Source organism: Anomalospiza imberbis, chromosome 1 (assembly GCF_031753505.1).
Source record: "Anomalospiza imberbis isolate Cuckoo-Finch-1a 21T00152 chromosome 1, ASM3175350v1, whole genome shotgun sequence".
Taxonomy (NCBI): Eukaryota; Metazoa; Chordata; class Aves; order Passeriformes; family Viduidae; genus Anomalospiza; species Anomalospiza imberbis.
Genome location: NC_089681.1, coordinates 139,636,491 through 139,648,754, shown reverse-complemented (window position 1 = coordinate 139,648,754; position 12,264 = coordinate 139,636,491).

Sequence of the window (12,264 nt, the reverse complement as noted above, 5' to 3'; positions counted from 1 at the left end):
GAGTTCACCTTGAAGGAGTGTCAGCATTTTACTAAACTTAAGGAATGATCAATGTTCAAGGTGTGACTTGGAGTTCTGCAGGATCAGGATTGCCATCAGTACTCCTGCAGAGGCTGTGTTCCTATGCAAGGTTCCTACAGGCTTGCCATGTGTTCCTGCATGCATCCGTACATCCCACAACAGGCAAGGTCTCAAGTCATTTCTCAGGAATAACATTGGTTCTTTCCACACCAGATTTAAGAAATAAACCAAGGCTGACCTAGAACAGAGGCTAGACAAAGTTAAAGAATAAAGTAGGTATTTATTAGAAGGATAACCTTGGGCAGCACAAGACCCCAGCCAGGGCTACCCCAAGATGAACCAAAATGGTCACAAAATGGACGACCGGTCACAGGGTCTCACAGTTTTATAAGTTCTGGTCCATTTGCATTTTGGAGTTAATTATCCAATTACAGCTTTAGCCCATGAAGTCCCATCCTTCTTGTTTTTCTCTCTTCAGTCCACGTTGTTTATGCTTTTGGACCTGAGATCTGGATTGGTTGTCCTTGGGTCCCCAGCTAGAGAAGGAATTGTTTTGTCTCCCTACTCTGTGAAGAGAGCTTGCTATCCCTTAATATGAAGCTCAGAACTACACACTAAAGCAGAACAGAATCTGAAAAATTTAAAACCTAAACCTGAGGTATCATATGCTTCTCAGTTCCCTCAGAAATCATTCCTTAATGTCAATGAAAGATATACAGGATAAATTTCTCCATGGCCTCATCTTCAAGAATTAATAAAGTTCAAGTGTTTTTTCTTGGTAACCAGAAAATAAAATCGTGCATAGAATAAGGTAACAAAGAATGAATTGCATTAAATAAAATCTTACTTAAATATTTTTCCTGAGAACTATTCAAAGCTGACCAGACTCATCCATTTTTTTTTCGCAAAATTTATAGAAAATACCTCAGCTATAAAAAATGGTATGGCTAATCATCAATTTTCTTATTTTAAAATTTAAATCTCAAGCTTCCTAAAACCAGTTTCAAATGACACTACTATTAGTTAATTTATATTTGAGAGATTAATTGGAATAGAATGAATAATTTGTAAATAATTTATTGGATGCAAGGATAACTAAAGCACTTAGGAAACTTAGCAATTTGAGTCCCTATGAAAACCATTTAGACCTACTTGGCTGAATCTGTTCACAGCTTAAGAACAGCTCTCCCTTCAATAATTCAACTTTTTATAAATCATGTTTAGATTCTAGCTAGGGCTTTTTAGCTGATTTTCCTATATTGTTGTCCCATTCAATTTCTTTATTTCTTTAAATCTTTGTTTTTTTTACTTGTAGGACATTTTTGTCAGTATTTGCCTTATTATATTAAAATGACTTGATGATATTTCTGCTTTTTGGGGCAATTATTATTTCTAATAGTTTGTGAATTGCTAACAGAATGTGTGATATAGTACAGGACAGAAAACTACAGTACAGATACAGTACAGGACAAAATTTAAACATTTAAACAATTGAAAGAGTTACTAAGAGCAAAAAAATTGAAGAAATGCTCAATAGTTTGGGGTTTTTTGGGGTTTTTTTGGTGGTTTTTTTTTTTTTTTTTTTTTTTTTTTTTTTTTTTTTTTTTTGAATAGTCACCCTGCAGAAAAATTATTGAGGTGAAAATGAAATAGTTATGATTTTCCCTCATAATTTTTTTTGCTGTGAACTGCAGCCCTGTCTTACTGTGACTCTGTCTCTACCCTAAATATGAAATATGCAAATATCTGTATGTGGCCCTCAGTGAAGCCAAAATCCAGGTCAGATCATACTGGATATTACTTCATACACTGAGGAATCTGGAAATGGTTGTGAGCACTTCATTTAGGAGTTGTGCTTATATTAGGTACCCAAATTCTTTTAAGGTGTTGTGATTTTTCTTTTGGAGTTTTAAAACTGAAATATGAAGTTAGCACTCTGGACTGTGTTGTGTAGAGTACAGAGCTGTCATGGTTCAGCACCTGATGGGTCTGAACCTAATAAAGCAATAGTTTAAGGCTACTTTCCAGCTTGCAAGATCAGGTCTTGCAGAAGGCACTGTATAAATGGATTATTAACCCTAAATAGTTACCTATATTAATACCTGTTCCCACTCTTTTGTCAGGGATCAGGCTGTCAACAGATTAAGTCTTAATACTTAGCAGGGGACCTGTGAGTCAGTTGTCAAGTGTTTTAGTATGTACAAAGCTGTAGTGAACTGCTATACAACAACCAGAGCCCCTAGACGTGGCCAGCCTCAAGCATTCATTGCTTTGGCTTAAGATGAGAAAAATTAGAAGAATAGAATTATTGCAAGGGTATCAGACACAGCTGACTGCAATGCCATTGTTTGTACAAAGATTCTGAAAGAAGTGCTAGAGTCAAAGAAAGAGTAGTATTCCCTGTGCTGTTGTGAGTGACATCCATTGGAATTTGTGAAATTATTGAAGTCTAGGGTCAGGATGTGCAAGAGTGCCAATCTAACAGAGCCACATATTGCTGCTAATTTGAGTCCTTGAGTTTTGAAGGCTATTAGTCTCAGCAAATAAAAAACAGGAGCAGAAAAAGTTCTTTACTGAACTACACCAAGTTATATGACATTGTCCTTGTAAGTAATGATATTGATATACAAATATATATATATATATATATATATATATATATGTCTTCCACAAGATGCTTGGTCATCTTCAGTCTAAGCTCTGACAAGCTGTGATAAATCATCACTAAATATAGTAAAATGTTAGCTCAAATTCTTTCAAAAAATCTTCAGATGTAATCAGTTTGAGCACTAGTTTCTCTCCTTTAAATATAGTCATTTCAACAATGCTAGACAAACTGGCCTCATCAAAGGAATATGGTCATCAATAATTTCTTTCTATGTGGCAACAAAGTAAAGTTGGTAAATGAAAAAGTCATCACTTACTTGTTAGTGAATGCATGAGACAAGTACTTCCTGGATTCTAGACTATATCATTAAGCCAGATTAAAAAAGAAAAAGTGACAAAAACAAACCAAAGGCAACATACATGTTTATGCTCAGAATATCTTAGCTTTATTCTGCTTCTCTTATAGTACATGTGTCTTATTTCCCAGTTAAAATCCAGAAGAATATACTCTTGCCTTTTCAGCTACTTATTTTGCTTTCTTGCATTTCTAAGAATGAATCTTCACATAAGGAAATTGAGAAAATCCCAAGCCCTGATGCAATTCCCTCAAAGTTTTATTGTTGAAGTGTAGCTGGGTATATTACAATGCCAAACATTTACTCAGATTGCACAGCACTTTCTCCTGGACTGAAAATATCACATATATTTGTAATATTTCTATCTTCAGCTTGAGTCAAGTACAGAAACACAAGAATATTTCTCTAATGTAGACTATTTTAATCAGCCTAATGAAAGGATGAGGCTTAACCAAGTTCCATTTTCAGAGTTCTGCTTTGAAGTGGTGTGTAAAGTGGTCTTGGGTTTTCCTGCCTTGAAAACCTAAGCAGAGATGAATAGTGTCTTATTCCTCCGGACTTGTGCAGGACCAGCTCATCTCTAAGTGTATTACATACCCCTTTTGCTGAACACAGCAGTCCCACAGACTTTCTCCTGCATATCCAAGCACAGCTTTCTGAAGGTGTTGAATAATTGGCACTGTGCTGCTACCCCTGTACACTCTGGCAGTGATCCTGCTTGAAGGGCCAAAACTGGAGGCTGAGCAGCATGCATTTGTCTTATTGAAATAATGACATGTGCTCTCACTTTAAAGCAAAATAAAACATGTTCATTTTACCCAACAAGAGAGGCATCTGTGTTCAGTAAAGACACACAGATTTTTTTTGTCATAGCCACTGCAGTGCTGTGAAACATTTATTCAGCTGCCATTGCTCCACCATCGCTTCATAAAATTCCTCTATTTAGTTGCTGACCAGTAACCACAGTAACAATTAAGCATGTTCCTTTCAGCTGGATAATTAAATGCCAAAAAAACTCACCACTCAATATGTAATTCACTCAACATCTTGTTGTTTGAAGGGACCAGTGTTCACAGATAGGATGGATTGAATTCCTAACAACATCTGGCATGAGCAATGGACTTGGCTGTCTCAGTAATAGCATTACATTCATGGTAGGAATGACAGCTAAATGTAGAGAGATGGATGGGCCTTTTCTCTGAAGTGGCAGATTCGTGGTTGCAGCCTAATGAATCAGTATGTTGTAACCCCTGGCCATGTACACACTGGCCTGTTGGTAGTGACAAGCTGCATCAGGAGCTCCAGAGCAAATTGTAGTTGTCAGATCTAATGGAGAAGGATGCTGGCTTACAAGTTACTGGGAAAGCTGAGTATAGTTTCCATTCCAATAATCTGGATCAAAACACTTCCTGATCGCCTTGGTCAATTTATTCTGTCACTTAATTAAACAAAAAAGCATTACAAATCTCCACAGTAAAAGCAAAGGACAAAAGGAGACTCTTTAACCTTGGGAAAAAAAATCTAGATGTTAGTTTTCAAGTAAAGTTCCTTTTTTCATAGGATCTGAGTTTGTAGAAAGATTTAGAACACCTATGCATTTTTTGTTCCTGGATGTCCTAATTTTTAAAGTGTTTTTGACTTGAAACCATTGCTTTCAACAGCATCCTTCAATCAGACACACAAAACACTTACTAAAAAACAACAGTTCTTTGAACATTGAAATGGATTAGATGATGCTCCAACTCCTGAAGAAGCAATTTTGCAATTAATAGATTAACAATAGTATGTCCTGGTTCTCTATATGCTTCTGATAGACTGGGGGGGGGGGGGGGGGGGGGGGGTTTGAGGAGAGCACAGATAAAACAACAACAAAAGACAAGAGGTTTAATATTTTTGTTTTAATTTTATTCTGCTTAGCAACTAACTGTAAGTGATTGCTGGACTTGGGTTTTTTTCAGGCCTCCAAGGACACAGAAATAATAGATGTTTTGAATGTACACTATTGACACTTATCAATATGATCCTTTCCACCTCTTCTTAAATTGCACTACATTAATTAGCCGAAGTCTAGGAGGAATGATGCCTGAGTGTGCTGGGCTCAACAGACGTCCCTTGAGAAATTAATTCAGTATATATGTGTCCATCATTAGCATTTTCCTGCCTCACTGGTATGTATTTTGCTGTACTGTAAAATACCTAAAGCAGAAGCCACTGTGCTGCTGACCATAATATATTCTGCAAAGCTCCAAAGAGTGCATTTTAACCAGTCTTCTGTTTGCACAATTTTTTTTTTTTTGTGTGTCTGCTATTAATGTGTGGTGATTCAACTTTACCCATTTGTTTCTCTGCCTATGAGCACTCTTAAAAATATGTTGATTTGACTCATGAGCAATCATTTTGTGGTTGAATTTCTTTATTTATTTAGGAAATGCACATAAGCTCTTGAGGACTACAGAAGCTGTTTTCAAAAGAAATCTTAAATCAGGATAAATTAAATAACAACTATATGTTTTTCACAGAATCTATATTTTCAAAAGATGCAGACTCGTGTTTTAGCTTTGACAGTGATGTGACCTGTAGAAGATAATCCTGTATCAGCCTTTAATTTATAGACTGTTAAATTGTATAAATATGTTTGTCCATAGGGAAATGTTTTTCTTACTTACAAGATAATATTGTACATTGCAACTCTCATGAAATTGGCAAAGGTATTAATTACACACATGCACACAGATTTGTATTGATTGCTCTTGTTTTACTACTGTTAGTTAGATTGTTCTGTGTGGTTATTTATTTCAACAATATTAAATCATCCAAAGAATGGGGATTCTTGTGTTTTGACACTGTATTCTGAGCCATACAGTAGTACAATTTGAAACTTTTAACTCTTTTACAAAATGGATTGTGAGACACTTGTGCAGGATCTTCTTAGAAAGACTTGTCTTCTCACAGTGCCTGAAAAAAGAAGTCTGTTAGTTGTTGAGAAAAAAACAAAAGTAAATAAGAAATATTAATCAATAATCTATATAATAATGGAAAACACCGGTAAACCTCAAATTTGAGGTCATGACAGCTGGTCTAATAATGGATTTTTCATGTATTGGAGAAGAAAAACCAAATTCTTTTAGAAAAAAATATCCTTTTTGAAGAAACAGCATATATGTCTATCACCATCTTACCAGATGAAAGTGGTTTATTGTGAAAATATTTTTTACATAAAACACATTTCTGAAGCAAAAAGCTGTTTCCAATTAAAAACAAAAATTGTGTTTCTAGTTGGTCCAAAGAATTTTATTTCTTCTCTCTTTTGTTAAACCGATGAAAAGGTTTTCTCAAACTACAAAATCATTTGACAAACGATTTTTCCCTAGAAAAGCCTCTGGCAAATATACACTGTGGATTTTCACCTATTACAGGTGTGATGGTGAGTGAATTCATTTGGCTATCACTGATTTCAAATGGGAGCTGAAGGAAGCAGAGGCACCCTGGCAGGGACCATGAGATTGTAAAGGTCCCACTGATTTTATAATGAGCATTACCACAGCGAAGCTTTTCTCACTCTTTTTTTTTGACACGTTACAGAGTTGCATTTTAACTCTCCCCAGAGTGATGGGGAGAGTTAAACAGCTGTTGGAATAGGTTTGTCACAGGACACCCTCAAAATGGAGTTAAATAGCTGTCGGATTCCCTTCTCAGTGTGGCTGGTCAGGAGACAGACTAAAAACATACTTAAAATGTACTTTAAAAACATGCTTTCTGATCTGTCTGTTCTCACAGATTTTTGTGAGGAGAAGGATGGAGGTAAGACACTGACCCACAAAATTAAGTCATTTGAGCTGTTCTTACTGAAAGGACCAGTGGAAGTTCAGGATTATTGGCGGGTCCAGCCTGCAACTTTCAAAGTTGCCTGCAGAGTTAATTTGCTAAATTCTGTATTTTCATATATGGTCTTTAGAACTACCATCAAGGCTCTGTGTTTTAGAAGTCTGATGCTCAATAATTAGAGGCAAGATGTGGAGAAACAAATAATACTGAAAGAAAGGTGCAAGACCCATCTCAGCACAAAAAGTTCTGTTAACCATAGTAATGAATGAAGATAAATAAAATTATCTGCAAAGCACACAGGCCTTGACTAGGAGGGATGGCAGCTGCAAAAAAGTATAGACTAGTATCCATGGGACTGGACTCCAGGTCACTCTCACATAACAGGAGCTGGAAAGTCAGGAGGTAGAAAAGCTGTGATTCTAAATAGAATATTATTGAAATGTATTTGTTATTTAGAAAAGCTGTGATTCTAAATAGAATATTATTGAAATGTATTTCTTATTTATTAAAGTGCAGTACTTAATGAGGCACATTTTGCCCTGACTTTAAGATGGGACAGTACATAATACTGGCTGGTGGTGGGGATGTGGGGGATGAGGAGAAACAACAATATTTAATGTCCATTTCAAAGCCTGTTCTGTCAAAAAACTTAGCCTGAATAAATACGATTTCATTATTAGCATTTTAGAAGTGTAGCACACACAGTATGAAGAATACATAAGCAAGTCTCACAATGCTTAGGAGAGCATTTATCTTTTTTTTTTTTTTAATTAAAGTGGTATTATTATGGAAAGTGGTGAAATAGATCACCACCATTTGCAAACTACAGAGAAAACAATGGTTTACCATTTTTTAAAGTTGATGTGAGTTCACCAGTCTATTTTCTTCTGCTAAGCCATGCAGTGGATTGTCAAAGTATAATAAGGAATGGAATCTTGGATTATGTTAATTGAGACTATTTAGTTTATTGAAAATGTCACTTCATAGAAACAAATCAGATTAGAGTCCAGGAGCACAGTGAACTTTTGAGGAGCTTACACCAGGTGCAAGAGGAAAATAATATCTGGAACAGAGACCTTGTGAAGGAAAGACTGAGTTCCAGGTGGAAAACTTAGATGGAAGTTTGTTGTACATTTATTAAATTTAGCAGTTAAATGGGTTCCAGGAATAGAAGACATACCTGGGATAGTATATCCAAACCATTTTACCTCTATAGCAAAATGGAGATTGTTTTTTTCTTACATCTAAATAGTTTTTCTTATGCATATTTTTATTTTTATTATTATTATTATTATTATTAGTAGTAGTAGTAGTAGTAGTAGTAGTAGTAGTAGTAGTAGTACCCTCTGTATTGTCAATAAACTTTCCTGCATGTTTTAGGAAAACATGAAAGTTTTTTGATGAAAGTGATGACTGTTCTGAATTTGATCAGACCCTTGAGAAACATGGAGACTGGTTTCTGACCTCTTGTGAGAAATGTTTTCTACTGATGTGTTGACAATGTTATGAAATAATTTCTGTGTTTATGTTTATATTTTCTGCATTTATCCTTTATACTTCACTTTAGACCTTTACATTCTCTACTAATGTACAAGGACAGCTTCTGGCCTGCTATATTTTCAGGATGAGGAGGATAATTTCTCTTATTTGGCTAAAAGAACACAATTTCTGTTAAATATTTAGAGTATAAGTCTCCTGACTGAAGAATAAATGTTGTGTTCATTCTTCTTTTTAATTTCTTTATTGCCAAAAGAAGACATTTAGATGTGAAAGTTGATGTGCTGCTTTTAGACTAGATACAACCTACCTCAATTCTGAATTTTGCTCTGTGATTTAGTATCAGTTACCAAAGAACCTTCTCTACTTATGCTGCAGGCTGGAGAATATATAAGTTTTTCTTAAAATAACAGTACTGGTTGTTCAGTTTGCAGATGTAAATTTTAACAGTGATTTTGGGCATTCATTCACAGATGCCTAAAGGACACAAATTACTTGCTTTATTAATTCCCTGTGAAATCTAGGTCGTTTCACCAAAGCTGAATACAGCCAAGAATGTTCAGATCTGCTTAAATGTAAGGTCAAACAACTTGACTTTTTAATTAAGAGTACGTAAAATTGCAGCTATTTCAGAAAATGTATTCTTGGAAATCTATTTGATATGAACTAGAATTCTTTTATGTATTTGCTACTTATACTTGTGTCTGCTTTCTAATATTTGTCACCCCAACATGTTTTAAGATCTGCATTGGCATAACCAGTTTTCCAGTTTTCCAGAATTACATGTTCCAATTTAATTAGGAGTGGTAGCTCCTATTGCAATGCCAGCAACAATTTTAAACAAATACCATCTCCTGCAGTCTTTTGTGTGCAATTAACTCAAAGGTACAGAAAGAGATCTCATATCCCACGGTGTTCTCAGAGGAAACACTGTCCCATTAAAGGTTGCATTCAATTGTTTTCTCTGTCACTGAGAAAGCCTTGTTCTAATTGAAAAAGTAGTTAATACAAATTTCTATTCTAATAATGGCTGGGTTTAAATCTGGAACAAGTCATTGTTAACAGATGCCACAAGCCAAGGCTCTATGTGAGCAGCAGTACACTTTAAATCCTATTTGCTCTACAAGTCTCTCATCTTCAAAGGAAAAAAATTGCCAAGTATTTCACTGAATTAATTTTTTTAACGTTTTTAACTGCTTGATACAGTCTTTTAAGGGGTTCATCACAACATGGCTTATTTTAATACTCATCATGCCTTCTTAGTCTCCTTTTGTTTTCTTTTGTTCTCTCTTCACAAAATGAGAAATATCGCTGGTTTTCACTTTCTCCTTTGGGTACCACCTTTATCAAGATATCAGCCAGTTTCTGGGAATTCTTTTGCTCTAGCTGCTTCATTTTGCTCAGGATTTGCAGCAGCAAAGGTGACACAATTTGGGGTACATGGCTAATGCTCATTGTTTTTTAAATGACTACTGCAAAAGTATAGATTTTATATCATATATTGGACCCTGAGTATCTTCAGAATCTCCTTTGGAAAATTTTTGGAAAGTCAGCATAGTTAATTAAAGCATTGATTATTCATTTAGGAAAATTTTCTGTTTAGGGTGAATCCATACTGGAAAATCAATAAAAGTGCTTGTGTATGTTGCTAAATGCCACTGTGAACAGTGATGTGTTTAAAAAAAAAAAAAAAGGAAAAAAAAAAAGGGACCCAAAATGTCTCTAGCATGTTTATATTGCACTTTTGATGAAATATTTCTATAGAGGTAGATACAGTATAGAAAAAAAAAGACCTTTTCTTATCAACTATTGGGGCAGGTGGAGCAGAGAAAAATTAGTTTTAAATATCTTGGGTAAATTAATAGTAATAAAATGAGAACCTTGTATTCCAGTGTTAGGTCTACTTCAGGGATGTGGTAGTGCAAACATTCATGTTGATGACATCATATTTAACCCACAGCCTTGAGTTGTTTCTGTAAACCTCAGACTGGAAAGGAAGAGGACACTCAGATGTCCTTTAATGCTAACATGTTTCTTGAAGGAATTCTCCATTTGTCTTTCATAATTGAATAGGGAAATCAGGAAGCTCATGACAGAATAATTGTGTCACCTTGCCAAGCCTGTAACAATTCCTGCTCAGATGTGTAGTTCTTTTTGACATGGCTGGGATATCACAGACACAAACCCAGGGCTGGCAGATACAATGTAAGATTTTGGGGCAGACATGCACCTTTCAGGCTTGGCAAGTGGTGAATTCCACCTGTAGAGAATGAGCCAAAGATATTATTACCAAAGCTGGGGGAGAAGGTTGTTTTTCTTCCTTCTTTCATATTGTTTCCTCATAGCAAATACGGGGTTTGCTGTCAAGTTACCATGATTCATAATAAAAGTGGTAGAATGGTGTGCCCCCACATGCACTTATCCTGTGTTATACCACTCAGACATAGCACACAAAGATATATGCGAGATCAAGATAAATGCCCATTTACATGCTATAGCCTTCATATGCAAATATCAAGTGATTTAATCCACTTTAAATTTTTAACCTTTTTTTCCCTGTGTTATTCCATCTCCTAAAATGTCTTCAGCTGATCATAATTATTCACTAGCAGCCTTTTCCCAATAATTTCCCATCAAAGGAGAGATTCAGTTTGCTGTGCCTGACAGTGGCTTGCATATGCAACTTTCTTTTTCGTGCAAGTCATTAATTAAAATTAGTTTCATAGTTGATTGATTCCATGTCCTATGAAGTTATGGGTTCAAATTTCAGTGACGTCCACAGAAAGTTTCATCAAAGTGCTGAGTGCGCAATCTCAACAAATTCAGCAGTACTTTGCAGAGCTCCTTACTGGAGGCTCTTTTGGTCTATTTTTCCATTCTTTGTCAAGGCCGAAGGTATGATAATCTCCTAAGCAGTGAATTTTGCAGGATGATCATGTATCAATTATGTTCATAAGGATTTTTTACTCACAGACCGAATTCCCATCTTGCAAACATAACACTGTCAGAGGGCAATGTCCCCGTGCTGTCTCTAATTTCTAGTGGCTTCCATCTGACCAAAATCTAATTGTCAGCTCAGATTTCAGTGAGTGGATGGAATAGTAGCTTAGTGCCTTTGCAGATATTGCTCGATATTTTCTGGCCTGGTATGTTTTTCTTTAGCCAGGAATTTCTAATCACTATTTAAAAAATAACCATAATGAAGTTTTAATGAATTTTGAAACTCATAAGTCAAAATTAAACAATGGTTTCCTCTTGGAAATACATGTTTTTCACAACAATTACTTCTAATCCAAGTAAATTGATTTTCCAGCCTTTAATCCGTTCTGGAATCTTGAAATTAATTTTCTCTTTAATATAATGTCAAATTGGCTTTTTCTTTTCTTGCTCCCCAGACAGCCAAAATATCAGCCAACGTGGTCCTACATAACTTTTCATTTTAGTCTTGATGATAGGGGAGTCATTCAGCACTCTTCTTCCTTAGAGTAAAAAACACAAGTGTGCCAAAAGACAGACTGCTGCAGAGGTGCTGACATCTATAAACACAAAAAGGCAAAAAAAAAAAAAATTAAGTGAGCAAAGCAATTTTGGGGAAGTTATGTGTGTTAGCTTAATTTAACAAAGGTTAATTTTTTTAATTATAGGAATGCAGAGGGAAAATAAACAGAATACAGGTATTGTGGAAATAAAAGTGACTAGGATGAGAAGGAGACACAGAAAAGGAGAACAGCAGGAAGGAATTGTAGAAAAAGGTGTGGGAGAAGGAATTATCTACTTATCGTGTACAGTAATTTACAAAGAAAGAAGCTGATATCCTTCTGCACTTTTCTGGTTTTGCAAATATGTGCAGGTAAGGTTAAGTGGCCATAAAACCGTGTCCTTGCCCTGCTGTCACCACTCCAGCTAAGCAAACCCAGCCTGGCTCAGCACCTGGGGAGGACACACAGAGGAGGGAGTT